This window comes from Pithys albifrons, chromosome 4 (assembly GCF_047495875.1).
Source record: "Pithys albifrons albifrons isolate INPA30051 chromosome 4, PitAlb_v1, whole genome shotgun sequence".
Lineage (NCBI taxonomy): Eukaryota > Metazoa > Chordata > Aves > Passeriformes > Thamnophilidae > Pithys > Pithys albifrons.
Window position 1 is genome coordinate 27,955,964 of NC_092461.1, and position 23,653 is coordinate 27,979,616.

Consider the following 23,653-nt stretch of genomic DNA (forward strand, 5'->3'; position numbering starts at 1 on the left):
TCTCTGCAAAGAATTTCTTTCTGATCTGCAACTTCAATTTCCTCTGGCAGAGCTTGAGCCCATCGTGCTCCCTTGTCCTATTGCTGAGTGCCTGGGAGAAGAGACCAACCCCCACCTGGCCAGAACTTCCCTTCAGAGAGTTGTGGGTGTTCATTGACTCATAGACCTATTTGGGTTGGAAGGAACCTGAACAATCATCCAGTTCCACCCCTGCCATGGGCAGGGACATCTCCCACTACCCCAGGTTGCTCCAAGCCCTGTCCAGCCTGGCCTTGGACACTTCCAGGGACGGAGCAGCCACAGCTTCTCTGGGCAAAAGGGTTGTGCTGCATCTCCTCCTTCTCATGCTTCCACCTTCACCTGCACCTCGAGAGCCAGAGACAACTTTTGGGTGGGGAATCCCCACTGATGGTCCCATCACCCCGAGGAAGGAAAAACGCTGACGTAGCAGAAGTGGGAAATAAAAGAGAAAAAACTTGAGAAACTCTTGCTTCCAGTAATTCCCAGAGAGAGGTGTCAGCCCCGATTTCCAGGAGCTGCATGCAGCAGAGAGCTGGGACTGGTGGCAGCTCTAATGAAGTTACTGCCAGGCAGTGATTAGGTTACGAGATCCTCCGGGAGCGGCCGCCGAGGTGATGGGCTGAGAGCACAACGGCCACTAAATTGCATTTCATTTCAATTTGGCCATAAATGTGATGATTTCGTCAGATAAAGAGCAAAGGGGGAAGGGAGGAGGGGGGAGGAGAGTGAAGGGAGGGCTCTGGGCCAGGGCAGGGAGGGAGAGGGTGAGAGAGAGTGACACAAGAAGGGACAGCGTTCCGGTTTGTACCATTGTAGGTCATTAGTCAGGAGTGTCAAAGGCTTTATGGGTGGGTTGTATTTCACCTGCTCCCCACAGACTGCTGGTTATTGACCTGCCCTGGGATTTATGGCATGGGATGCAATGGGTGAAGAGAGGAGATGGATGGTTGTTCCCACTTCCATGGATTGTTGTTCCCAATTCCATGGGATGTTCCACCTGCCAGCTGTGGTTGTGTCACCTGAGTCACCTGCTGGAAGGGTGGACATGTCAGTAGGAGTGGAGATGGTCAGGCTGCAAAAAGGGCTTGCAAGTGGTAGAGGAGGAGCCAGTGAGACTTGCCAGCTCTGGATGCCATCCAGAGGGACCTGGAGAAGCTTAAGTGGGGCCTTGGGAGTCTCACGTGGTTAAATAAGACCAATATTGGTGCTGCACTTGGGTCAGGGCAACTCGTGGTATCAATGCAGGGGATGAACAGAGGGAGAGCAGCCCTGGGAAGAAGGACTTGGAGGTGCTGGTGGAGGAGAAGCTGGACATGCCCCAGCCATGTGTGGTGGCTCCCAGAAGCCTCCTGTGGTCCACAGCGTGGACAGCAGGAAAGGGAGGGATTCTGTTCCTCTGCCCCACTCAGGTGACATCCCACCGGCAGCTCTGGGATCCTCAGCACAGGAAGGACATGGAGCAGTTGGAGAGTTCAGAGGAGGCACCAAGATGATCAGAGAGATGGAGCAGATCTGCTGGAAGGAAAGGCTGGAAGAGTTGGGATTGTCCAGCCGGGAAAAGAGAAGGCTTTGAGGTGACCTCATTGTGGCTTTCCAGGACCTGAAGGAGCCAACAAGAAGGATGGAGAGAGACTATTGACAAGGGATAGAGTGACAGGACAAGGAGGAATGGCTTCAAACTGACAGACAGAAGTTTTAGATGGGATATTGGGAAGGAATTCTTGGCTGTGAGTTTGGGGAGGCCCTGGCACATGTTGCCCAGAGAAGCTGTGGCTGCCCCATCCCTGGGAGTGTCCAAGGCCAGGTTGGATGGGGTTGGAGCAACCTGGGATAGTGATGGTTGTCCCTGCCCATGGCTGGGGGTTGGAACTCAATGATCTTTCAGGTCCTCTTCCAACCCAAACCATTCCACAATTCCATGACTTCATAGCATGGATCAGTGTCTGCACTGAAGGGAAATGCTGCCCTAATTCCTTCCCTTGCTGATGCCTCCATAATGGAATGATCCACTGTTGGAGGACAGCAAATAGATGAGGACTTTATTAAATGGCAGAAATATTATAAAAGATGGGTTGATGAAGACGCCGAAGTGCAGGAACCCGGAAGAAGCTATTTGGACATTTCTCCAGTTTAACTGTTATGAACCCTAAGATGGCTACCCTTGTCTTTTTCCCTTAGTCATCCCTGTCCAGGTTTTCTTCTCCCCACAAACCCCTAGGGCATTTTCCCGCCAAGCCTTCCCTGATTGGTCCCCAGTTGGTGCAGTGCACCATTTTCCATATATGGTTGTGTTCCCTGATTGGTTCTTCCTTTGTTCTTCCCCTTCATTTGCATACCCACCAATCCGATCCCTTGCTCCTCCCTGTCTCTGCCCCTAGCTCCACCCATGTTCTAGAAAGTTCCATGCTCTGCTATATAAGTCGGTGCGTTCCAATAAACTTTGCTTCTCTGCGTTGACTCCTGACTCGTGTGGACCTATTCCTTCGGGGGGTCGTCGCCGGGTTGGGAGCGGGAGGAGCCTTCCCTTAGCTTCCAAGGAGTTGGTTTCTCGAGAGCACTTGCCTTTGCTCTTTGAGCCCTACTCCTGGGAGCTGTCCTCTCTCCGCCGCATCGGTGATAGTCATTCATCCATCGATAATCCGCTCCTTGATATGGTGAAATTCCTTCTGGATATTGGGACATCATGAGATCTTGGTACTACACATCATTTTTAGGACAAAGTGGTGACATTTCCTCTCACCCTTGCTGTTCCCTTCTGACAGCTGGACATCGCAGCTGGAGGAATTAATGCTTCCATCCCAAACAGGTGATATCTTTGGAGGATCAATAAGGTTCAGTCTTATTTTGCTGTGCCTTTCCAGTGGGGAGGTTTTCATCCAGTGGTGATTCCAATGGGATGGAGTTCAACAAGGCCAAGTGCAGGTCCTGCCCTTTGGCCACCCCAACCCCTGCAGCGCTCCAGGCTGGGCACAGAGTGGCTGGAGAGCAGCCAGGCAGGAAGGGACCTGGGGGGACTGAGGAACAGGAAGCTCAACAGGAGCCAAGAGTGTGCCCAGGTGGCCAAGAAGGCCAATGGGATCCTGGCCTGGATCCAAACTAGTGTGGCCAGCAGGCCCAGGGCAGTGACCCTTCCCCTGGACTCTGCCTTGGGGAGGCCACACCTTGAGTGTTGTGTTCAGTTCTGGGCCCCTCCGTTGAGGAAAGATCTTGAGGGGCTGGAGCGGGGCCAGAGAAGAGCAACGAGGCTGGAGAAGGGAGTGGAGCACAAGTGCTGTGGGGAGAGGCTGAGGGAGCTGGGGGTGTTTAGCCTGGAGAAGAGGAGGCTCAGAGGTGACCTCAGCACTGTCTGGAACTGCCTGAAGGGAAGTTGTGGCCAGCTGGGGGTTGGTCTCTTCTCCCAGGCACTCAGCAATAGGACAAGGGGGCACGATGGGCTCAAGCTCTGCCAGGGGAAACTGAAGTTGGAGATCAGAGAGAAATTCTTTGCAGAGAGAGTGCTCAGGCATTGGAATGGGCTGCCCAGAGAGGGGGTGGATTCCCCATCCCTGGAGGTTTTTCAGCTGAGCTTGGCCGTGGCACTGAGTGCCATGATCTGGTAAAGGGTCTGGAGTTGGACCAAGGGTTGGACTTGATGATCTCGGAGGGCTTTTCCAACCCAATCCATTCTGTGATTCTGTGATCCCAGCCCCCTGAAGGGTTTGCTCAGGGACAAGACCAGAAGAAGCTTTGGTGGGATATCAGGAGATCACAACATTTGTGATGCACAACTCTTCATCTCCATGACCAAGAGCTTGCCATTCCTTGAAAAGTGATGGATGGACCTCAAAGGATGGGGCTGGATATGAACTGGCTTTGTTTCCAGTTCCAGTTCAGCCTTTCCCCAGTTCAGCCATGGAAGGCTGAAGCAGCTTATGATGGATTCATTCTCCATGACTTCTCTTGGCAGATGGAAGTGAGTTTGAGACATTTCTGATCCCAGGCTTATCCCAGAACTCCTAACACAGATATGCAACTTCCCAGCCCTTTGGAGCTTCATTTGCAGCCCTGGAGGACCCCACACATGGAATATGCAGGAACATCTTCCTCTCTGAAGGCTGGATGGTGAAAACTTCTGCCACCCCACTCAGAGATGAGGCAAAGAAGTTCCAGTGGGAGGTTTTAAGACATAAGAGGAGACTCTGAGGGAGCTTGGGGGGCTCAACCTGGAGAAAAGGAGGCTCAGGGGGAACTTTCTCACTCTCTACAGTTACTTGGAAAGAGGTTGTTTGGGGTGGGGTTCAACTTCTTCTCCCAGGCAACAAGGGACAGAACAAGAGGAAATGGCCTCAAGTGGTACCAAGGGACATTCAGGATGGACATCAGGAAGAACATTTTTCATGGAAAGAGTTGGAATCACCCAGGGAAATGATGGATTCACCATCCCTAGAGATGCTCAAGAAAGGATTAGATGTGGCATTCAGTGCTTTGATATGGTTGATCAGGTCATGTTTCATGAAAGGTTGGACTTGATGACCTTGGAGGTCTTTTCCAACCTCAAGGATTCCGTGATTCTGGGATTTTATGGTTCTGTGTTGATGCTGGAATTACCTGGGACAGAACCAAGCCCTGAACCTGCATCAATAAAGCTCCAGAGCTTTGGATGAGGCATCTCAGATCTGTGGTGGCTCTCAGTGACCTCATGGGACACAGCACCACATTCCCACGTTATTCCTGCCCCAGGCAAGGACCATGAAGGTTCTCCAGGAACCTCTCCAGGCTCTGCTGAGCCTGGGAGCTGTTTGTGCTGGTACAGCAATGCAAAATTTGACAGGAGCTTGGCCTGCCCTGGAGGCCAAAGCTTTTAAACTCATGTGAGAGAGAGGGGAAAGATACTATCCATAAATCTTAACCCTTTGTGCAAGGTAGGAATGTGGAGAGATGAGGCTCTCAGAGTCCTGCAGGAGCTTTGTGACCAAAATTAACACCTTCTCCTGCCAGGAATTCACGCGCAGATGTAGAAATTCTGACCCATATTTGGAATAGTCTTCAGAGAGTGGAAGTGAATCCGTTTTCAAACCACTCGAGCGAAGAGAGGAGGAATCTTTAGTGCAACCTGTTCCAAGTGAGAGATTACAAGGGTTCCAAAAGTAATGACTGGGAGGTACAAGAGGGGAAGAAGAAAGAAGTGCAGAAATCTATTTCACATGCACAATAATTTACTTTTAGATGTGCAGTAAAGATTTTACGCGCACAATAATTTACTTTTACACGTGCAATGATGTTTTAACACGTCTAATCACTCATTTTTATGTGTAAGGAGCTGACCAATTAAAAACCTGGGTGCTAAAGGGGCCTCCAACCAATCCTGAAGGCGTTTGTTTTGGAGTGAAGCTTCACTCATGCTGAACATCAACACTCTCCTGCAGGATTATTGGTTTTTTCCAGCTGGTTCTGTCTGATTCCATTTCCTGCACCTGATGCTTTTCCAGCTCACTCCTAAAGAAAGTAGGAGCAGCCCCATGGGCTGTTGGGAAGAGATCCAAGAGCCACATCCCCTGGGATATCACCTGCTTTGCTCCATGGCCTCTCCTGGTCAGCTCCTGGATGTGTGGGAGGAAAATCAGCTCCAGCAGGCAGAGCTGGGAACACATTGATGGGATCATGGAATCATAACATGGTTTGAGTTGGAAGGGACCTGAAGGATCAGCTTTTACAACCCTCCTGCCATGGGCAGGGACACTTCCCACTATCCCAGGTTGCTCCAACCTGGCCTGGAACACTTCCAGGGATGGAGCAGCCACAAATTCTCTGGGAAATCTGTGCCAGAGCCTCACCATTCTCCCAGGGAGGAATTTCTTCCCAATATCCCACCCAAACCTACTCTTTGAGTTCAAAGCCATATTGATGGGATTTTCAGTCAGTGGGATCTTCAGTCAGTGGGGCAGAACAATTGCAAAAGCCATTTAAAGACCCCAAGAGCTCAGAGGAAAAGGGAGGAGCCCATGAGAAATTCCAGCTGCTGAAGGATCAGTGGAGACACTTCAGAGCATTCAGATCCTTTTCCATCTTCTTTTCCATGAGGTTTGAGCCTCTGTCTCTCCGGTGAATATTCTGATCAGACAGCACAAGTTTAGGGGTCTGAGTTCCCTCATTTTCTCCTGTGTGTTTAATTCCATATGTAAATGAAACTTCCAGGATGTGTTAAGCTCCAGGATGTTGAAAAGAAAGGAAAACATCTCCTTGTTGCCTTCATCCTTATGGAAAACTGTGGCAAATTTACCTGCCTTAGACAACTCCAGGGTGATCTGAGGGGATAAAGGCACTGAAGAAGCAAAGGAATGGCTCCCAATGTTCTGGAATCTCCAGGATTAAAGGCAGCAGCTCAGGCCAGGGGGTCACCTCCAAGCAGAGCTGTCCTGGTCCTGCAGAGACTTTGCCACGTTAGTGGCGACTCAATTACTTGGAGTGGGAATCTCAAATTACTGCAAAGCCGGCGGATTCCAGGGGAGAAGAGGTGGAAGGGACCAGAAATACAAATAAAAGTCTCCAGGACAGGGAAAGAAAAAAGGTTCAGAGCATCTTTTCCTTAGTGGGAGAGGAGGAAAGGAAAAGAACAGGGTGGATGGTCAAGTGTAATAAAACAATTCAAGTTGAAACGTTTTCCCTCAGGGCCTGAAAAATAAACTGGTTTCCAGTTCATAAATGTTTAGTGGGAGCCTGATGCAGCACTAAGGGGAAAACATTCTTTTCATCCAAAATCTCTGCTTTTGCAGGGAAAAATTTGTGCTTCCATGGAAAATTTTTTTTGAGCTTTAACCACTGGTATGCTCAGGTCTCTGGTTACAGAGCAAGGAAATGAGGGGAAATCAGTGGAAGTGTCAAAATAACATGATGTGTTTGCCAACTGTGGGCAACTCAGATGGGAAAATAATCTGGAATATTTAAGGCTCATTGTCCTGACAGGACAGGCAGGAGCTGTGCTGGTTGGGGGTGTCTGGACCTGGAAAACACTCAAGGGCTGAGCAGCACCTGAAGGATTTACCTGCAAATCATCTTGAAGGTCATCTCCTTCCACCCCCCTGCCATGGGCAGGGACACTTTCCACTATCCCAGGGTGATCCAAACCCCACCCAACGTGGCCTGGAACACTTCCAGGGATGGGGCATCCACAAATTCTCTGGGCAACCTGTGCCAGGGCCTCCCCACCCTCAGAGACAGCTCAGAACAGCTTATCCATTATTTTACAAGGCTCATGGAAAAGTAAAATCTCCTAAAGGGTGATTCAGCTGCTAAAAAAAAAATAGGGAATGGAATAAGAAAGTGTGAATGATGAAAGGGGATTGTTTAAAGAAACCAAGAGAAGTGCCCCCAAAGTGGTAATTTCCCCCCCTCACCCACCAGGAGTGACAGTGGTTTGAAAAACTGGCTGGCTCAGAGGCAAAGTGGCAAGAGACACATCAAATGGAGGGGAAAAAAAAAGGAGTAGAGGACATTGACTTTGCACTAGAAATGTAGAAAATCAGTGAGATGAGCAAAAAGACATGAGGCATCCGTGGCCAGTCGAGCTGAGGACAGCAAAGAGTTTAAATACTTTGGGAACAGAAGGAGCTGTAATAACCACGGTATCGATTCCTCCTTGGAAGGGAAATGTGCAAAGCAGGCATTTTCAGGAGATATTTGTTTTGTATTTGGGGAGAAAAGCAGATTTGTTTGTGATTAAAGGGAAGGGCCGGCGTTAGGAACAGACTAAATAGCCCCCTCTGGAAAAGAAGGATCGGAAAACTGGGCTTAACTAGATCCGAGTGTTTCACAGGATGTGGCCAAGGGGAGGGTTGGTTGTTCCAGGAGGGTTTGGGCCAGGCAAGGGGCAAGAAGAAAACTGGTGTCACACGTTAAATGGTAGGAAGGGGATGACTCGGTTAATTATTGCCTGCCATTGATTCCAGGGAAAATGAAGGAACACCTCAGCAGGGCTGGATTAATAAGGAATTACAGGAACATGATGCTAATCAGCAGGGGGTTATGGGAAATCGGTCTTGTCAAATTAAGCGGCTTTTATAAACACAATTACACGGGGGAGGATAATTAACCGCTGGAGGAGCTCGTGGAGGGTTGTGGTGGAGCCTCTGGGGGAAGTGTTTAAACCAAGAAATTTTGTTTTATAAAGTGTCATTTGTGGAGCCTGAAGAACCAACAGGAGTTTTGTGCATTCCCAAAGGGATTAGAATCCAAACACTCCAACCACAAGCACTGCAGGGAAGACTCAGTGATATCCAGGCAGATTATGATATCCAAGACCTTGGAAAAGTTGATTATAGTGGTGGATTTTGACTCTTCAACCCCATGTTTGGTGAGGAAATGAACTCCAAAGTGGCTCCTCACAATGAAGGCAGCAGATGGTTGGTGGCTTGCCATGCAAAGGGAGGGCTGGAAGATGTTTTGTTGTTGTAGGGTCGCACCTTAACATGGATTGGATTCTGCAAGAATTTGTGTTGTCCTCATGTCTCTGGTGTCCCACCATCCCTCAGCTGGCACAGCTGGTACAGGGACCATCCAGCAACCCTTGTTTCATAGAATCACAGAATGGAAGGGGTTGGAAAAGACCTCCGAGACCATCAAGTCCAACCCTTGGGCCAACTCCAGTCCCTTTACCAGATCATGGCACTCAGTGCCACGGCCAAGCTCAGCTGAAAAACCTCCAGGGATGGGGAATCCACCCCCTCTCTGGGCAGCCCATTCCAATCCCTGAGCACTCTCTCTGCAAAGAATTTCTCTCTGATCTCCCACTTCAATTTCTCCTGGCAGAGCCTGAGCCCATCGTGCCCCCTTGTCCTATTGCTGAGTGCCTGGGAGAAGAGACCAACCCCCAGCTGGCCAGAACTTCCCTTCAGGCAGTTCCAGACAGTGCTGAGGTCACCTCAGAGCCTCCTCTTCTCCAGGCTAAACACCCCCAGCTCCCTCAGCCTCTCCCCACAGCACTTGTGCTCCAGTCCCTTCTCCAGCCTCGTTGCTCTTCTCTGGCCCCGCTCCAGCCCCTCAAGATCTTTCCTCAACTGAGGGGCCCAGAACTGAACACAACACTCAAGGTGTGGCCTCCCCAAGGCAGAGTCCAGGGGAAGGGTCACTGCCCTGGGCCTGCTGGCCACGCTAGTTTGGATCCAGGCCAGGATCCCATTGGCCTTCTTGGCCACCTGGGCACACTCTTGGCTCCTGTTGAGCTTCCTGTCCCTCAGTCCCCACAGGTCCCTTCCTGCCTGGCTGCTCTCCAGCCACTCTGTGCCCAGCCTGGAGCGCTGCAGGGGGTTGGGGTGGCCAAAGGGCAGGACCTGCACTTGGCCTTGTTGAACTCCATCCCATTGGAATCAGCCCATCTCTCCAGTCTATCCAGATCCCTCTGCAGAGCCCTCCTGCCTTCCAGCAGGTCAGCACTCCCTCCCATGCACATATTTTTTCCCAAGATATTCTATCTGGAACTGTCTGGAATTTCCAGACATGATGACTCAGCACTCATGAGGCCACACTTCAAATCCTGAGGGCAGTTTGGATCCTCTGATGGCAAGAAAAACACTGAGGGGCTGGAGATTGTCCAGGGAAGGGAATGGAGCTGGGGAAGGTGCTGGAGCACCAGGAGTGGTTGGGAGAGCTGGGGTGACTCATCCTGGAGAAAAAGAGGCTCAGGGGGGACCTTCTTGCTCTCTCCAATCCCTGACAGGAGGATGTGGTGAGATGGAGCTTCATATCTACTCTCAGATAACCAGGGATAGGACAAGAGGAAATGGCCTCAAGCTGTGCCAGGGACATTTTAGATTGGACATTTGGGAAAATTCCTCCAAGGAAGGGATTGTAAGGCATTGCAACAGGCTGACCAGGGCAAAGGTGGAATCACCATCCCTGGAAGTGTCCAAGAAACAACAGCACTTTGAGATATGGTTTAGTGGGCATGGTGGTGTTTGGTTGAAGGTTGGGCTTGATGACCTTGGAGGTCTTTTCCAGCCTTAATGATTGAACAATTCTATGGATTGTACACCCAGAAAATGGCAATCTGGTTTTTTGGAAAGGTTAAAAAGGGAGTGGAGGACAGATCTGATGGTCTCTTGGGCCCTGCTGTCAGAAGGTGTGGTGACACACTCTGCTCTGGTGAGACCTCACTTGGAATGCTGCATCCAGCTCTGGGGCCCCAACACAAGAAAGATGTGGACCTGTTGGAATGAGTCCAGAGGATGCCATTAAGATGATCCAAGGGCTGGAGCCCCTCTGCTCTGGAGACAGGCTGGGATAGCTGGGGGTGTTCAGCCTGGAGGAGAGAAGGCTCCAGGGAGACCTCAGAGCCCCTTCCAGTGCCTGAAGGGGTTTCAAGAGAGCTGTAGAGGGACTTGGGACAAAGGTTTGGAGTTTTAGGACAAGGGGAATGGCTTTCAGCTGGAAGAGAGTGGATTTAGATGGGATGTTGGGAAGGAATTCTTCCCTGTGAAGGTGGGGAGGGCCTGGCACTGTTTGCCCAGAGAAGCTGTGGCTGTCCCATCCCTGGAAGTGTGCAAGGCCAGGTTGGACAGGGCTTGGAGCAACTTGGGATAGTGGAAGGTGTCCAATGGCAGGGGACTTGCAACTGGATGAACTACAAGTTCCCTTCCTACCCAAACCATTCCATGATTCCACGATTCTATGGCATAAGGCGTCGGAGTCTCCTGCTCTGGGCAGGGACTGAAGGGGTTAACTTCGTGGTGTTGGGCAGTGCCCCCTCAAGCCATCCAACATGGAAAAGCCTCAGGATGAACATTTTCCATGCCAGGCTGCCTGGAGTTTCATCTCAAACGTGCCTGCTGACCGTGGTGCCTCACTGGAATCACGGAATTGTTTGGGTTGGAAGGGACCTTAAGGATCATCTCCTTCCAACCCCCTGCCAAGGGCAGGGACACCAGAGTTGCTCTGGAGTTGTCTGTGACCCCTGGACCACATTCTTATGGGCTGAGACCGAAGGAACATCCGGAATGTGGGGCCATGGCACTGATTTCTTATCGACCTGCTCGGAGTGCTCTCCCCTTCCCATGTTTCTTCCCCTCCCACACTCCATAAAAAGCACCATGAAATGTCTCCTCTCAATTGAGATGCTCTGTTTTATTTGGGCTGAGAAATCCACTTAAACCTTTTTAATTTGTCTTGTTTGGATATGGGTATAATTTTGATTGTGTTTTATGGGCGCCCAGTTCATTTTACTTCCTGTAAATCGTCCCTTTAGTTACTGAGGCTTCTGGGAAGTTGTAAATTCTCCCTCCTCTCTTCTCCGTGGAGTTTATGTTGTTTTACAGTTTCATTAATAGGTTCTCTCCCAGCTAGGTTGATGAAAGTTATTGACCTAATCATAACCTATTAATTATGACAGTAAATCCCACTCCTGGAAATGTTTTACTGAGAGGGTGTTACTTGGAATATCTGCAGGTTAAACTGCAGATCCAAGAACTTCAAATCTTCTCTTCACTGGCCCACTCATGGAGCCTCCTCAGGAGAAGTTTGGGATGGTTCTTATCCAGGGAGCACAGAGGATTCCTGAATAGTGGCTCTGCATTTTGGGGTCTAACAGGACAGTTGGGGTGTGTTCCATCTTCTTCTTCCTATTAGAATAATGGAATCATTTGGAATGGAAAAGACCTTTAAGATCAAGTCCAACCATGAACCCAGCACTGCCAAGGCCACCACTGAGCCACGTCCCCAGGGGCCACATCTACATGTCTTAAATTCCTCCAGGAATGTTGAGTCTACCTGTTCCAGTGCTTGGGAACACTTTCAGTGAAGAAGTTTTCCCTGATATCCAATTTAACCTTCCCTGGTGCAACTTGAGGCCGTTCCCTCTTTTCCTGTTGTTTTCCACCTGAGGGGAAAACACATTTAATAAGGAATATCCTGACTTCTGTCTGAGGATGTTGACCCATCAGAGGTTGGGGAATATTCCCAGGATCTTTCCAGAGAGGTTGTGGACTCCCCATCCCTGGAAGCGCTCGAGGTCAGGTTGGATGGGACTTGGAGCAACCTGGGATGGTGGGAGGTGTCCCTGTCTGTGATAATGACCTTTAATGTCCTTTCCAACCCAAACCTTTCCATGATCCCACAATCTTTCAGCACCCAGGACAGGTTTTCTCTTGGAACAACACAGCTCCAAACAACAAGACACTTAAATCTCCACTGGCATCCCCTAAAGCCAAAGGAGAAATGTTCCTTTTCCCCAAATCTCTCCCTTCCAGGAGCAGGTTCTGGTGGAAGTGCCCCATTAGGAAACACTCCCTGCAGCTCAGCTGCTGAGCGAGCAGCTCCTTCTGCATCCTCAATCCTCCTGGGAAAAGCTCTTTGCTTATGAGGCAGAGAGGGAAAGGTCTCCTGGGACTCTGAGTGCTTCCATCAGCCTTCCTGAGTAGCCATCCGTGGTAGGAACCACACGAGGTCTCAGCTGGGTCCCGGGGCCCAGTTTAAATGAGCATTAGGAATTCAGATACGCACATGGAGAGATGCACATGGATCATGTTTGTGTGGATTCCTCCAGGATGTGCCTTCGCGTGTCCCCTGTGCTCAAACATTCAGAGTTCACGCCCTGAAGAGACACCGAAAATGCTGAAGGAGCTTTTTCCTGTTGGGTACATCCAAATTCGTGGATGATCATCCCCTTGGCACGGAACAGATGGGGAACTGCAAGGGATGGTCTCAGAGCAGGAGGGGAGGAAGGAATGAGGGAGAGATGTTGCTCCAAAGTTCATGGCAGGCACTGTGGGTTTGGATTAGGTATCAAGAAGGAATTTTTCCCTGGGAAGGTGTTCAGGCCCTGGCACAAGTTGGCCAGAGAAACTGTGGCTGACCCATCCCTGCAAGTATCCAAGGCCAGGTTGGATGGGGCTTGGAGCAACCTGGGGTAGTGAAAGTTGTTCCTGCCCATGGCAGGGGGTGGAATAAGATGATCTTTCAGGTCACATCCAACCCAAACAATTCCATAATTAAATCAAAAAGAGAGAGATGAGGAAGAGGAGATGAGGAAGAGAAGCTGAGGAAGGTCCCATGCAGAAGGAGGTGATGAAGTGGCAACAGGAAGCTCCTCTCCAAGGCTGTTTAACATGGAGCTGAGCATGGAAACACGGAGAAGACACAAATGTTCCCCCCATGGCAGAGCTTTGCTCAAGCTGCCACCTGCATTTAGGACTTTAATGACTAATTAAATAGCAAAGAGGAAAGGAACTTCTGCACAGGAGCCAAGATGTCACTCCAAGGGGACTCTCTCCACCATTCCCTTCTCTACATCCATCTTATCTGCAGGAATTTCCCCTGTAAAGTGACTCAGAGATGGAACCCAAAGGAATGTCAGGAATAGGATGTGTTGATGATGATTTCAGTCCTTCACATCTTCCCTTGCCTTGAAACACAAAATCATTTGGGTGCTTCAAATTTTCCTTTCCCAGGCTGCCAGTCTGGGACTGGTCCTGGTGAACCTCTGCTCTCACTGCAAGGATTTGGTTGTTGTTGTTGTTGGTTTTTTGATCATTTTTAAACAGTTTTCAGGTTTTCCTGAGGATTGCAATAATTATCATCCTTCTGGAATGACGAACTTGGAGCGTGGCCACAGCAGTTCAGCTCCTCCCACTTCTGCTGCCACCCCATTTCTTTACCTATGACACATTATCCTTGTCCTCAGTGACCTGGCAACAAAAAAATCAGACTGAGCTCCAAATTTTCCACCCCTTTCACCTCTTAATTCACACTGAAAATGCCAAGAAAATGTCCTTTTAGCCATTTCCTGGTGTGGACACTCAACTCTTTGCTCTTTGTTGGACTTTTGTTTCCCACACTGGACCAGTTTCCAGACACATTCCTGGGAATTTAAGATTTATCTTCATTATTGCAGCTTGAGTAACTCAACTTTCACACTTCTTGACTTTGATACATCACAGCCACGCTGCGATTTGCAACATGAGGCATCTCAACCAACCTGGGATTTTTGGGATCATCCCATGCAGGGCCAGGATTTGGACTTGATGACCCCTGTGGGTCTCTCCCAACTCAAATTATTCTGTGGGTGCCGGTGAAGTTTAGGATGTACTTTTTCAACCATATATAGGTGTCTGTTTCCAAATGAGGGACTTTTCACCAACCCTACTGATCAATTTTCCTGTTGCATTCCAACCTGTCTTCCCAAAATTCTCATTTTTCCCTGGAGATATGAAGGTCCCACATAGAATCATGGAGTGTTAAGGGCTTGGAATGGGCTTTAAGGACCATCTAGTCCCAAAATCCATTGCTGAAGTGCTCCCTGTCCTCCAGAGGTTTTGTGGAGGTGTGAAACAGGATGGATGAGGGATATGAGATGCCCCACGGGTGGAATCCCAATGGGTCCTGCCCTTTGGCCACCTCAACCCCCTGCAGCGCTCCAGGCTGGGCACAGAGTGGCTGGAGAGCAGCCAGGCAGGAAGGGACCTGGGGGGACTGAGGGACAGGAAGCTCAACAGGAGCCAAGAGTGTGCCCAGGTGGCCAAGAAGGCCAATGGGATCCTGGCCTGGATCCAAACTAGCGTGGCCAGCAGGCCCAGGGCAGTGACCCTTCCCCTGGACTCTGCCTTGGGGAGGCCACACCTTGAGTGTTGTGTTCAGTTCTGGGCCCCTCAGGTCAGGCAAGAGATTGAGGGGCTGGAGCGGGGCCAGAGAAGAGCAACGAGGTTGGAGAAGGGAGTGGAGGTGGCACTGAGTGTCCTCTGAAACACCTCCAGGGACAGAGAATCCACCATGTCTTGATCCAACCCCGCTGTGATCACCAGCCCAGGGCACGGAGTGCCAGAGTGATCACAGTAGGGTTGGATCAAGGGTTGGATTTGATAATCTCAGAGGTTTCTTCCAACCCTTCTGAGAAGAGAAGAGCAACGAGGCTGGAGAAGGGACTGGAGCACAAGTGCTGTGGGGAGAGGCTGAGGGAGCTGGGGGTGTTCAGTCTGGAGAAGAGGAGGCTCAGAGGTGACCTCAGCACTGTCTGGAACTGCCTGAAGGGAAGTTCTGGCCAGGTGGGGGTTGGTCTCTTCTCCCAGGCACTCAGCAATAGGACAAGGGGGCACGATGGGCTCAAGCTCTGCCAGGGGAAATTGAAGTTGGAGATCAGAGAGAAATTCTTTGCAGAGAGAGTGCTCAGGGATTGGAATGGGCTGCCCAGAGAGGGGGTGGATTCCCCATCCCTGGAGGTTTTTCAGCTGAGCTTGGCCGTGGCACTGAGTGCCATGATCTGGTAAAGGGACTGGAGTTGGACCAAGGGTTGGACTTGATGATCTCAGTGGTCTTTTCCAACTCAATCCATTCTGTCATTCTGTGATTCTGTGATCTGCTCTGCCTTTGGGGCAGTTTCCTTGGGCTCTCTCTTTTTTCAGAGCAGACCAAGCCACGAGTTCAGGACACAGCTCCCCTCACTCCTTCCTGTGTCTGTTCAGTTCAATCATCCCAGTTCCAGCTACCTGAGGGGGAGAAAATGGTGTAGAGTTCCAGAATTAAAGATAGAGTCAAACTCTCTGGAGTATTGCCTGGGAATTCTGGATATAGGAGTTGAAATGAGAAATAAAACCTTTCCTGTCCTGCTTAGATAATCTCCAAAGTTCTCAGTTTCTCTGCTGTGATGGGAGAGATGAGGAGTTTTATTCCTTGCAGAGGATCCCAGTGTTGGAAGGAAACAATCAAAGGTCTAGACCTGCTCCAGGTTGGACAGAAACCTGAGTTTTTGTGGGAATTACTCTTCCCTCTGTAATTCCAACCCCAGCTTTCAACTCCCTCCCACCCAACATTCATGGGTTAAAATATCCTGTTAATTTAAAAATATAATAACAGTTCATAGTCTCAAACAGACAAATTGCTGACAAAGCTGTTTCAAGCAGATGCTGCAATTCTGTTCTGAGCTCCCTCATCTTTTTTTTTTCCCTCTGGATAATGAGGGGTGAAAATACAGGCCATGCTTCTGGAATTCTCACAGCACTGCCAAGGACAGGATTTGGCCCTGGGGCACCACAAATGCCACCAAGTATTTCAGAATTGCCATGTCTAGGGGTGGAGAGGGGGAAAAGCAAACCCGCTGGGAAAGGATCTGATATCTGGGAGTGGGATGTTGGTCTGTGGGTGGAAAAGGAGGGATGGAAAGGGAGGGATGGAAAGGGAGGGATGGGAATGGGGGGATGGAAAGGAAAGGATGGAAAGGGAGGGATGGAAAAGGAGGGATGGAAAGGGAGGGATGGAAAGGGGGGGATGGAAAGGGAGGGATGGAAAGGGAGGGATGGAAAGAGGGGGATGGAAAGGGAGGGATGGAAAGGGGGGGATGGAAAGGGGGGATGGAAAAGGAAGGATGGAAAGGGAGGGATGGAAAGGGAGGGATGGAAAGGGTGGGATGGAAAGGGAGGGATGGAAAGGGAGGGATTGAAAGGGAGAGAAGGAAAAGGGCATGGTGGGAGGGTAAGGATGGATTCATGCTGATAAGACTGGGCAATAACGCCAGACTAGTGCTGAAAACACTCATCCCTGCCCTGTTTTCTCTACTGGGCTGAGAATTAAGACAGAATCATAGAATGGATTGGGTTGGAAAAGTCCTCTGAGATCATCAAGACCAACCCCTGGTCCAACTCCAGTCCCTTTACCAGATCATGGCACTCAGTGCCATGGCCAAGCTCAGCTGAAAAACCTCCAGGGATGGGGAATCCACCCCCTCTCTGGGCAGCCCATTCCAATGCCTGAGCACTCTCTCTGCAAAGAATTTCTTTCTGATCTGCCACTTCAATTTCCCCTGGCAGAGCTTGAGCCCATCGTGCCCCCTTGTCCTATTGCTGAGTGCCTGGGAGAAGAGACCAACCCCCAGCTGGCCAGAACTTCCCTTCAGGCAGTTCCAGACAGTGCTGAGGTCACCTCTGAGCCTCCTCTTCTCCAGGCTAAACACCCCCAGCTCCCTCAGCCTCTCCCTACAGCACTTGTGCTCCAGTCCCTTCTCCAGCCTCGTTGCTCTTCTCTGGACCCTTCTGTGGCACTTTGCATGTAAATCACCAAAAAGTACTTGCAAAGCACCAGGATGAAGGAAATCCTTGGTGCATCCATGGATAAACATGTCTCCAATACCTATGGTGGCTCAAGATGGTGCTCCTGACCCTGTGGGATGTGTCCAACCAGCTCCATCCATGTGAGGAGACCCAGGTGGGCCACAAGGAGGGAACAAACCATCCATCCTTCCCTACCCCAGAACCCAAGAGGGGCTGTGGATGTGGCTGGAGGTCATGGATGATTCCATGGAGAGGTGCCCTCCTGCTGCTCCTCCTCCAGCCCCCTCCTCCCATCCCTGTGCCTCCATCCCTCCCCCTGGGAGACAATTCCCATCCGGAAGCGGGACCTGCCGGCGCAGCCAAGCGCCAGAGCTGGCAGGAGATGAAATCAGAGCCGGCCCAGCTTGGGTTGCAGGGACGGCTTTCTGTTCCCATTAATAATTCAGGGATCCCCTGGGGGTGGGGAGATGACATCATATCCCACCCTGTTCCCATCCCACCCTGCCTTTTTCTTCCCTCCTTCTCATCCTTCTCAGGCAGCAGAAGAGTTGGGGACACCTTGGCATTACGTTGTGTCACCCCCTAAGTCCAGGTCTGCCAGAAGCAGAATTCCCAATCCTTGTTATCCAGAGGTTTGGTCCATCCTGAGAAGGAGAATAAATGGGCATAATTTCCTGTCTTAAATCTTTCTCTGGTGGGTTTGATCATCCTGTGGTGGTTTTTCTGAGCCACTGAGAGGAATTTGGTTTTGCCTTTACCTGGAAAGGAGTGCAGGGCAAAAATATGGATAAAGATCCTGGAAAATCTCATGGTAGAAAGCAAGGCCTGAGACTCACAGCCAGAAGACAAAGTTGGAAAGGAAGGATTCTGCAGTGTGGAGCAGGGCTGGAAGCTTTTTCTGGTGGCTCATGGCAGCAATTTAGACCCTGCAGCTTCTGTCCAGTGTTACAACCAAGTCCTGAAGCACAGATATCCTGAGGACATCCAAACAAACCACAGGGAATACCATTTTCTGGGGAAAGATGAGTGTTTACCCAGTGCCAGCAACTACAATATCCCTCCATGGCCTTTTTTCCACAAGTGCAGTGACATTCACAGAATCACAGAATGACAGAATGGATTGGGTTGGAAAAGACCTCCAAGATCATCAAGTCCAGCCCTTGGTCCAACTCCAGTCCCTTTACCAGATCATGGCACTCAGTGCCATGGCCAAGCTCAGCTGAAAAACCTCCAGGGATGGGGAATCCACCCCCTCTCTGGGCAGCCCGTTCCAATGCCTGAGCACTCTCTCTGCAAAGAATTTCTTTCTGATCTCCAACTTCAATTTCCCCTGGCAGAGCTTGAGCCCATCGTGCCCCCTTGTCCTATTGCTGAGTGCCTGGGAGAAGAGACCAACCCCCACCTGGCCAGAACTTCCCTTCAGGCAGTTCCAGACAGTGCTGAGGTCACCTCTGAGCCTTCTCTTCTCCAGGCTGAACACCCCCAGCTCCCTCAGCCTCTCCCCACAGCACTTGTGCTCCAGTCCCTTCTCCAGCCTCGTTGCTCTTCTCTGGCCCCGCTCCAGCCCCTCAAGATCTTTCCTCAACTGAGGGGCCCAGAACTGAACACAACACTCAAGGTGTGGCCTCCCCAAGGCAGAGTCCAGGGGAAGGGTCACTGCCCTGGGCCTGCTGGCCACGCCAGTTTGGATCCAGGCCAGGATCCCATTGGCCTTCTTGGCCACCTGGGCACACTGGTGGCTCCTGTTGAGCTTCCTGTCCCTCAGTCCCCCCAGGTCCCTTCCTGCCTGGCTGCTCTCCAGCCACGCTGTGCCCAGCCTGGAGCGCTGCAGGGGGTTGGGGTGGCCAAAGGGCAGGACCTGCACTTGGCCTTGTTGAACTTCATCCCATTGGAATCAGCCCATCCCTCCAGCCTGTCCAGATCCCTCTGCAGAGCCCTCCTGCCCTCCAGCAGGTCAACACTCCCTCCTGACCTCTGGTGCCAAAGTCCACCCTTCTGGTGGGGAAATGAGAGAAACACAGATTGGAAAACATCTTGGCAGGATCCAGAGAGACCAACAGATCATGGAATCACAGAGTGGTTGCGTTGAGAGGGACCTTAAAGATGACCTGATTCCAACCTCCCTGCCACAAACAGGGAACCTTCTACCGGACCAGGTTGCTCCAAGCCCACCCAACCTGCTCTTGGACACCTCTTTATGTCTCTAAATACTTTATGAGTGCTTTGTCAGGGTTGCATGACAAGCACAGCATGGAGGGAACCACAGCCTTTCATGGAGAAGGCCAAAGAACTTCTTTTATGTGACTTGTTGAACCCTTCCTGTGTTTTTTTAGACTCTCAGATCCCTGAAATTTACTCCTTATTTTCCGGTTTTTCTCTCTGCAAAGTGCATTTTTGACATGGTGGCAGTTTCTGGGGGGGCTCTGGGACTAACCTGGATGAGGTTAATCCACCCTAATCCCCAGGAATTGGCTCCATCCATGGCCAGGGCTATGGCAGAGCACGAGGCACTAATTAGATATTCCCAACAGCTGAGTTTGCCCCAGGAGATGGACCTGAAGGATGGATTTGATCCAACTTCACCATGAGCATGGATGAAACTGTGACTGTGCTCAGCCCCAAGTGTCCAAATCACAGAGTTTTGAAGGGTGATGGGACTTCAGCTGCTCTGAAATCCACACCTTGGTGCAATCCTGCTTCTCCAAAGGGTGGATGAGGAGTTGCTTTGGATTTGCAAAAAGCTTTGGAGCTGCTGCTCAACACTCTCATCCCTTCCTTCCCCAAAGTCCTTTTTTTTTGGGCTTTATTCAGGAAAAAAGGGCTTTTTGTTTTCTTTTTTGGACAGTACTCTCAGGTACATGGTGGGATTTTCAGGATGTCCTGGGCAGGTCCAGGAGTTGGACACGATGATCCTGATGGGTCCCTCCCAACTCAGCCCAGTCTATGACTTGCTGGATCTTTACAACAAAATGCCTTTACCCCATCCCTATTTCCCTGAGAAACATTCCTGAGCTTCCAAATCTCCTCTTCCCCTGTGTTATTCTTCACCTGAGCTCACCCTGTGAGCTCCTGATTCCAGAATCAGGCCCTGCGGAGGTCATTTTATGCCCTTTTTAATTTCTCCATCTCCCTTTCTCCCCCTTCATCCAAACCTGGTCAAGGATTCCAAGCATTAACACAAAGAAACTCTGCCCAAGGTGTCAGCTTTATCCCTCTCCTAACCTTGACTTTATTTCCTGGGCTGGGTTCTAACTGCTCCTGTTATGTTACCAGTTGAACAGGCTGATTTATCCACACTCGAGCTCCCCCATTACTTCATGGTATGGGTTTTAAATGTTAATTTTAATAATAAAAGTTTTATGCCCCCGGTGCTTTCTGCGCGAACACGGCGACATCATTTCACGGCGCGAGGGTTTTAAAAGCTAATGTTATAATGCTGGTTTAATTGTGGGATTTATTCCTGCTCAGGCAGCTCCTGGAAGGAGGAGATCAGTGGTTGGTGCCTGGTGTTTGGTGGGAAGAGCAGGTTCCTGAGCCCAAGTGTTGTTATGACTAAGGAGGTCTCCAAGGCTTCGAAAGGGAACATGATGCATCACTTTCCATCATCCCTGGTGGGAGAAGATGGACTAATAGGATTGTGTAAGTTGGAAAAGTCCTCTAAGGTCATCGATTTCAATATTAATCCATAATTAAACTGAGTGCCCACGTGCCCTATTTACATGTCTTTTAAATCCCTCCAGGAATGGTCACTCCACCCAACCTAAACCTCCCCTGGAGCAACTTAAGGCCATTTCCTTTAGGAAATTTCAAATTTCCTTTCTTGCTTCTTCCTTGGGAGAAGAAACTGATCCCCACCTGGTTACAACCTTCTGTCATGGAGTTGTGGAGAGTGAGAAGGTCCCCCCTGAGCATCCTTTTCTCCAGGATGAGCCCCCTCCAGCTCCATCAGCAGCTCCTGGTGCTTCAGCCCCTTCCTCAGCTCCATTCCCTTCTCTGGACACATTCCAGCATCTCAATGTCCTTCCGGTCCACATGGCAGTGCCTGGCAGGGTCTGCTGTCCCTGTGGCATGAGTGGGACTAGTGGGACAAATATTCCTGGATATTCTGCAGCACCTGAACATCAAGAAAGGAAATTTGAGAGCAGGAGGCCAAGTAGAAAGTCCATGTACATCCTTATCCATCCACCTGGACTCCCAGCCCTGCTGCAGAGTGTCCCAGGTGAGCTTGTGAGGGGTGAAGGTCAGGCTTATGTTAGGTTGGGTATCAGGATTAGGTTCCTTACCCTGAGGGTGGTGGGCACTGAACAGGCTCCCCAGGGCAGTGGGCACAGCACCGAGGCACTCAGCAATAGGACAAGGGGGCACGATGGGCTCAAGCTCTGCCGGGGGAAATTGAAGTTGGAGAGCAGAGAGAAATTCTTTGCAGAGAGAGTGCTCAGGGATTGGAATGGGCTGCCCAGAGAGGGGGTGGATTCCCCATCCCTGGAGGTTTTTCAGGTGAGCTTGGCCGTGGCACTGAGTGCCATGATCTGGTAAAGGGACTGGCGTTGGAGCAAGGGTTGGACTTGATGATCTCGGAGATCTTTTCCGACCCAATCCATTCTGTGATTCTATGAGTCTATGGCTGCCAGAGCTCAAGGAGTGTTTGGAGAACACTCTCAGGGACAGAGTGGAATTTTGGGGTGTCCCATGCAGGGCCAGGAGTTGGATTTGATGGTCCTCATGGGTCCTTCCAACTCAGGATATTCTGTGATTTTAGGAGTCTATGAAATCCAGGATTCAAGGCACAACTGGGGCAAAGTGTGGAGCTGCTGGGCTGGGGACAAGGATCAGCACCAGAGATGTTGGTTGGTGGCAACAGGGCTTGTTCACCTTTAGTGGCTTGACCCAAAGATCTCCTGAGTGGCTGCTGAGGGTGATTGGATTGCTCTGACAGGAACTGGGGACTTGCTGATGCAGAGGACAAAGGTCCTAAACCTGCAGTGCCAGCGAAACGTCACCCTGATGCGTCAGAGAGACAGACCCAGCGGCAAGGAGAGCCTCTGCTTCTCCACTGTCACCCAGGCTCTGGATCAGGCTCAGGGTGGCCTTTTGCTCCTTCCAAATCAGCCAAGACTGGGGTTTAATTCTACCAAAGAGGACCCAGACTCTACCCTGTGAGTTGCCTGTGTTTGGAAACCCAACTCACCCCAACACTGTGACCCTCAGTGCAGGGAGAAGGTTTGTGTGAACCACCACAACATCTCAAACGGGGTTTCCACTGCCTTGACCCACCTGGAGGTGACCTGAGGGTGTCATTTGCCCTGAAAAACTTCCCTGGCCTAATTTATTTGCTGCTGTAGGTACAGAAAGTGTGTGAGGACATGGGGGTGGGAGAGGAGGTGTCCGAGCATCTGCAGATGGGACAAAACAGTTTGGAGACACCAGAAAAAAGGGGTTGTCCCCATTTCTCAGGTGGCACAGCTGGACCCTGTGCCCAAGGCACCCACCTGGGCATCAATATATTCATGAAAACAACAAGACTGAGCTCTTTGCCTTCCGGTGACCTCTGTGTATTTGCTGTCAACATCAGAAACAAAGCTTCGCTTTGGATCCTGTTTCTCTTTTTCTTTGTTTTAAGAAATTCTCCCATTACCAAAGACACTTAAAGTGGAGGGGGAAGTAAGTGAAAATTCAATTGAATAAACAGTGTGGGCACTTCTTTCTCGCTATCAGTGAGAGGCAAGAAAAGGAAGAGCCAAACCAGCAACTGAATAAATACCAATAAGACTCATTTCCATCCTTCTTTGTGGCTCATCCAGCTTATGGTGCAGAGATAGTGAAAATTCAATTGAATTTTAATAACAACGGGGCCCCATTACCAAAAATACAACCAAAAGGCGAGAAAGGGCCCCTGACTTAAAATCAATGCCGGAAAAGATGGGCGACATCATCAAAATTATATTAGCCTTAATAGTCAATCAATTAATGAAATCTCCCAGTTATTTAAAAAATAAAAGCCTTTGGAGGGTGGTGGGTTTTTTTAATTTTTTTTTCCTTGCCTGATGAAGTTTTCCAGCAGGATCTGAAAGCTCTTTGTGCCACCCTTGCCCGTGGCTCTCCCACCTTCCGTGGCCACCATTAGGGGCCGTTTATCCAAGTGACAGTTGCCTTTATATCCCAAGGGTGGGGGAGAAGGGAGAGGTGGTGGCTGAGTGCTGAGGCCACTGGAAATGAAATGTTGCAGAGATATGAATTTTGATAGGAAGTCAATACCCTCTGTCCGTTTCAATTAAAAAAGAGCAGCGAACACCGAGGGCAGATGGGCAACATTTCAGAGCCCATAAAATCAAACGGGGGGGATAAAGGAGAGGTCCAGCTGGACGTGAAGCTCCTCTCCCTCTCTTCCTCCTGGCATGGATTTCACCAGGGTGGTTTCTCTTAACGCTTTGCCTGCTGGGCAATCCCTCCTTTCTCTGTGGTGTTCTTGGATGCTGAGGAGCTTATCCATGGTCAGGAGCTGGCTGGAGGGTCGGGCCCAGAGAGTGCTGGTGAATGGGGCTCCATCCAGCTGGGGGCCGGTCACCAGTGGTGTCCCCCGGGGTCAGTGCTGGGTCCAGCCCTGTTTAACATCTTTATTGATGATTTAG

At 50.4% G+C, this 23,653-nt stretch overlaps 1 protein-coding gene across 1 annotated transcript in view; it reads left to right on the forward strand.

Annotated features, from left to right (window-relative positions):
• Positions 1-736: 736 nt before the first annotated feature.
• The window catches only part of LOC139670871 (lymphocyte antigen 6E-like), a 256,308-nt gene continuing 233,391 nt past the window's right edge, over positions 737-23,653 (forward strand). Inside the window, exon 1 of the mRNA XM_071553020.1 lies at positions 737-746. The gene's annotated coding sequence lies outside the window, so the exon portion shown is untranslated. The remainder of the gene's footprint in view (positions 747-23,653) is intronic.